Raw genomic sequence first — 5748 nt, 5'->3', positions numbered from 1 at the left:
GTTGATAACCAACCCTGCTCCCAGTCCTCTGTGGAAGCCTACATAGATAGCACCTTCTGGTACTGTGAAAGCTAAGCTAGCAGTGAGAGGCTTACCAAGCCAATGCCAGTTTGAATTCTCCTTGTCCTGTGACCAGTGTGTTTGGTGGCAATAGGCTTTACTTCACCATCATGACCTGGTGGATATTCAAGAGCAATGGTAACATCCGGTAACATTTGGAGGCCTCTAGAACACTTCTATTCAATAACTTGAAGGGAAGTTTGAGATCCCCTGCAACAGGCAGTTGTGAGCCATCGTGTGGGTACTGGGCCCTATGAAAGAGCAGCCAGCACTCTCCACGCCTGAGCTTATCTTTCCAGCCCCATAGAAGATTCATTAAACAGTGTGATGGTGTGAATTTTACTGTCTATTTCTTAAATTAGAAAAAATCAATAGAGGGTTGGAAGGAAGACATGGTCAAACATATCTTACTATATTGTTTTTTAATGTATATGTGTATATAGTATATATGTGTATATGTACATATGATTATTCACATGTGTGTGACTGTATGTGGGGCATATGTACATTTATATGTATGTGAATGTATGTGGGTGGGTGGGTATGTGAGAGTGTATTGGCTGTTGTTAGGGGCTCATGGGAGGAGCAAACAGTTTAGTTTGGTTAAAGGCTACAAGGTTTGAGTTATAGCAGATGAAAGTTATAATAGAAACCATTTCTATCTCTAATCTATATCTAATCTATATCATCTATATCTATCCCACAGGACCTGTAGTAAATAATATTGTATTGTGTGTTTTAAGATTTCTAAGAGAACAACTCTTATTTACATTACAGAAAGAAGACTCCTTAGGAGGGGAAGATATGTCTGTGGCATAAAATGTGCTGTGAGCCTGTACATAAATCTGAATTCATCAAGTTTGGATTTCTTAATTAAGTATGTCTTCTACTATATCAGTTGCAACTCAACCAAACCACAAGAAAATGGGGTTGTTCACTCAGGCAGTGGAGCATGTCTTCTTTTGCAATATGCTAGTGAAAATGTCTCCCAAATTGCTGAGATATGTTCTTTTCAAGCTTGTTTTCATGGGAAAACATGGTTAGCGGCTGCTAAAGCAGACAAACCCTATCTGCTTATGTAGAGCATGCTGTGTTCTGCAAATGCCTGCGAGGTGTCTTGCTGGTGACTCATGCTCTGTTACATGGCACAGTCGTCTTGACACGGATTTCCTTTCTATATGATCTCTGTTGCTCTGTTTTACAGCTTCATCATTTCTCACCTGAATGTGTCCGTCTGCTCTTGTAGTCCTGTTGCTGGGGCTGTGTCTGTGGTGCAAACTGGTTTATCTCATGCTCTTGCTTAGAATCTCCCAGCAATTCCCCATCACCCTTGAAATAATGTTCAAGCCAGGTGGTGGTGGCACACACTTTTGATCTCAGCTCTTGGGAGACAGGCAAATCTTTGTGAGTTTGAGGCCAGCCTGGTCTACAGAGTGAGTTTCAGAACACCCAGGGCTACACATAGAAACCTATCTCAAAAAAAAAAAAAATTAAGCCAATGATAGGCCACAGAACCCTCTTCCTTGTCCCCCTCCCCAGTTGACTTCCCCTTTCTTCACCACAGCTTCTGCACCTCCCAGCACTCACCATCTGTATTCCTACATGTACTTTGGTCTAACCCTTCCAGTCTGCCAAGTCTTTCCCCATGACTCCATCCATTCCAGCTCAGCTCCATCCTCAGCCTCTCCAGGAATCCAGGCTCAGCTTGGCTCCTTCCCTAGCAGTCTGACTTATGGCAACTTCCACTTTGAAATGTTTTGGTTCCTGCAAAAGTTTATGAGGGCTTCTCATTGTTTGAGATGACCTTGTGCATTAGAATGTCATGTTGTGTGGCTGTGTGATGACAGTGGGGAGAACCCAAATCTAGAGGTCAGATTCTTGGAAGCCTTCAGACAACATTCTAGGAAACTTCCCAAAGCCGTGACAGTGACAGATAATACATGTAAAGTCCTTTGAAGTGAAGACCAAGTAAAAAAACTACTGCTCACTCTCTGTCTTACACGTAGTAGCTCCTCAGTGCTATTAGGAGGTGTGTCCTTACTGGAGTAGGTGTGGTCTTGTTGGGGGAAGTGGGTCACTGTGGGGGTAGGCAATGAGACCCCCCAGTCTTCTCCTGTTAGTCTTCTGAACAAGATGGAGAACTCTCAGCACTCTGTCGGCCTAGATGCTCCCATGCTTCCTGCCTTAATGACAATGAACTGAACCTCTGAACCTGTAAGCCAGCCCCAATTAAGTGCTGTCCTTTATAAGAGTTGCCTTGGTCATGGTGTCTGTTCACAGCAATGAAAAACCCAAGATAGACAGTGCATGAAAATGCTTTTTGTATCAGCAACAAGACAGTGAAGTGAGGAGCTGACAGGAAGGGAGGCTTATTTCCTTAAAAATAGTCGCTGACTAGGAAACCTTAATTTCTCCCTTGAGTCAATGGGTCCACTTCAGTTTCCATGTGTAGTTCAGGACCCTGATTATGATAATGAGTCCTTCTGAAGGAGACAGGAAAACAGTAGGTTGTAAAGCATGACTCACTCCCCAGATATATGAGATTCTTCCGAAGAGGCAATGTTCCTCTGTTCACAGGCTCTGCTTCCAAGTGGGGAAGGAGAAACTGCAAAGTCAGGACAGAGGAACTTCCTCAGATCTGCTTTCCCTTATAGACTTGGGGTTTGAGCAACCAGGCAGTATAAGCCGTTTTTACTGGAAAGTAACTAGAGTAAAGAAAGGAAGAAAAGTCAGCTTCTTATAAAATGTGATCTTGAGACACATAAGGGAGTGGAGGTGAGGTCACAGGTTCATTTTCATCAGACTCTTTTATGGCTGAGAAAAGATTTCCATGCGTGAAAGTTGGGTTACTGGAGGAGAGATGGGAAGAGTCATTTGCTCAGCCTGGCAGTTCAGCGGAAGATTTCCCATGAGCTCAGCTAACATCCCAGTCCTTCCTCAGAAAGTCATTGTAAACGACAGTTTACAGAGTTTTAAACTTAGCAATGTTTTGCCTCATTAGAGAGAAGTTAGTGAGGCAGGAGAGATGGCTAAACAGTCAACAGCACTTACCATGCAATCATGAGTTCTGGTGTTCAGACCCCAGCACCTATGAAACAAGACAGGTATGTCGCAGACACAGGTATCTGTACCTCCAAGGGATCTGATACTTTCTGATTTCCATGCTCATATATCTATGAACACCTCTGCCCTACACACACACACACACACACACACACACACACACACACACACACATACACACACACACACACACAAATAAAATAAATCTTGGAAAATAATATAGTGACTACAAACTTCTAAATTTTTCATATTCACATATGATCCTTGTTGGTAAACATGCGTGTTTTTGCAAAGTTTCATGCATTGGCCTCAGAGACTCACTCAGGCACTGGCTCTTTATCTCTCCATCTCTTTTGCTGGTACAACACAAAGTGAGCACACCAAGTCTTGGTTAAGTCATCCCAGCATCTGGAAACCTGTTGCCTAAACCAGTGCACACACATGTCTAAAGCTAGGGAGTTCTCTTTGTGTAAGTCCTGCTTTAACTCTCTTTGTGTAAGTGCTGCTTTAACTCTCTCTTTGTGTATGTGCTGCTTCAACTCAGAACTAGTCTTCATATTAAGCAACTAACTTGCTGTTTATCCAAGTGCCCTCCACAAACACCCTGAAGCATACACACAATGTTTCCCACAACCAATTGCCAGATGCTCTGTGGCTAAAAGGAACACAAAGATTTCCTAAGAGGCACATGATCGTGGCTATAGCAAAGTGTCTTGGAAGATGGAATATCACATAAAAACGTAACCTTGACACCGAGTAAGGTAGAGAAGAATGAACGCTTTTAAGTGAAGAGTCACTTCACAGTATTAATGCTACAGGTTTGAATGGAGTGCCCCAAATATACCATCATGAAGAATGGCAAGGATCTAAATCATAATGATTTGATATCTAAAATTCATTGAAAAATCAATGACTTCCATCTATTTTGGAAGGGTGGTTTCCCAATGAGCCTTATTTTTAGTCTCTAAGTTCTGTTTCTGAGAAGTTTCAGTGGTGTCTCTTCCTGACATTGTAATTGCCTCATACATTTATTTTGCTCTAACTCTCATTTTATTAGTCAGTGATACAGTCACTGGCTGCAATTTTTATGACATATTATGATTGTGTATATTTATGGGGTACACTGTGATATGCATCATCTAGTTCAAGGACTGAATCAAGGCCACCACCATTTACCATTTCTTAAACATGTGCTATTTTCCTCTGTTGGGCAGCTTCACGTTACTTTATCTCAGTTCCTCATGACAATGTTCACCTACAGTAAATTAAAAAAAGAACAAATTAAATGTAAAATTTGAAAAAATGTATAACATTGTAAACTATACTCACTCTACTGTGCTTAAAAATATTCTGTAGAAGAATTTTAATCCAACAACATGGCTGCTCTGATCTTCCAAGTCTGTGGGATCTGCCACAAACTACACACCTTGAATTCCTTTGGCTGGAATTCAGACACTCCCTTAGTACACACCTTTAATCCCCAAACAATGGATGTAAAATTGGTTGGTAAAAGGAAACAGCCATGTTTGAATGTCTAATTGATATCTAATTGAGGGACAAGCAAAGTGGTTAGTCAAAGGAAGATTTGACAGTGAGGCAGAGATAGAATGTGCCCAGTGCATAGGAAAGAGAATACTTAAGAGAGCTGCTCAGAGAAAGAGGGAGAAAGATGGCAGTTCTACAGACACAGTTTTATAGAGACAGGTTGCACATGAAGACAGAACACTTCAGTAGATTAGAACAGATTGCCAGAGTTAGAGGCCAAGCAAAGCAATTCAGTCAGAAGCTGAGAGAAACCAATTTGACTCAATCAGCATGGAGAGAAGTTTGAGACCGAGAAGCTGAACTGAGGAAGAACTAGAATGGACTAGAACAGCCAGAGTGCAGAAAGAACTAAAAGGGTCAGTTAACTTGTCAGTAAGCCTTTGAGATGACAGTTATATCTGGTGGATAGAAGTTACCTTTACACTATTCTCTTGTTTAGGTGCATGTTATCCGACCTTCCTCCTCTCGCCTTCATCCATTGTTCCTCTCTGTCCTGGCATTCTAAGATTAACGAGAAAGATCAACCAACCAACCAACCAACCAACAGAAAACAGAAGAAAAAAAAACCAACTTTAACTGGTGAGATGGCCCAGTAGAGAAACTGCCATGAAGCTTGGCAGTCTTAGTTTGATCACTGGGACTGACAGGGTCAAGAGAACTGATGCTGTGTGTTGTCCTCTGACCCATGTGCCTCCACACGAAAAAATCAATAGACGGAAAAAGAAAGACAAAAAGGAAAACTAAGGAAATGATATTGAATATTTAGGTATGCTATATCTCAATTTGTCATTTTTAAACCAGGTATTATTTCCTTCCTGGGAAGACCAGGAGGCTCATGCATTCAAATGTCAACTTCAAATACAATTTTTCTGAAATGAGAGTGTAATATTTTTTGACTTAAGAAATTGCATGTTGTTTGAATAGAAGAAGTATTCTTTAACAGCTGGCCCTACTTTTTAGAGCCTGCCAGGACTCTGAGAATGCCAGAAAATATGGGTAAGAATTTAAGATAACATAATTTTAATTAATGGGCAATTCCTATAAAAAAAGCCAAAACCGACTAATAGTTTTGGAATAAAG

Source organism: Micromys minutus (genome assembly GCF_963924665.1).
Source record: "Micromys minutus genome assembly, chromosome: 1".
In the NCBI taxonomy this organism is placed as follows: domain Eukaryota; kingdom Metazoa; phylum Chordata; class Mammalia; order Rodentia; family Muridae; genus Micromys; species Micromys minutus.
Note: the sequence above shows the minus strand (reverse complement) of the source record.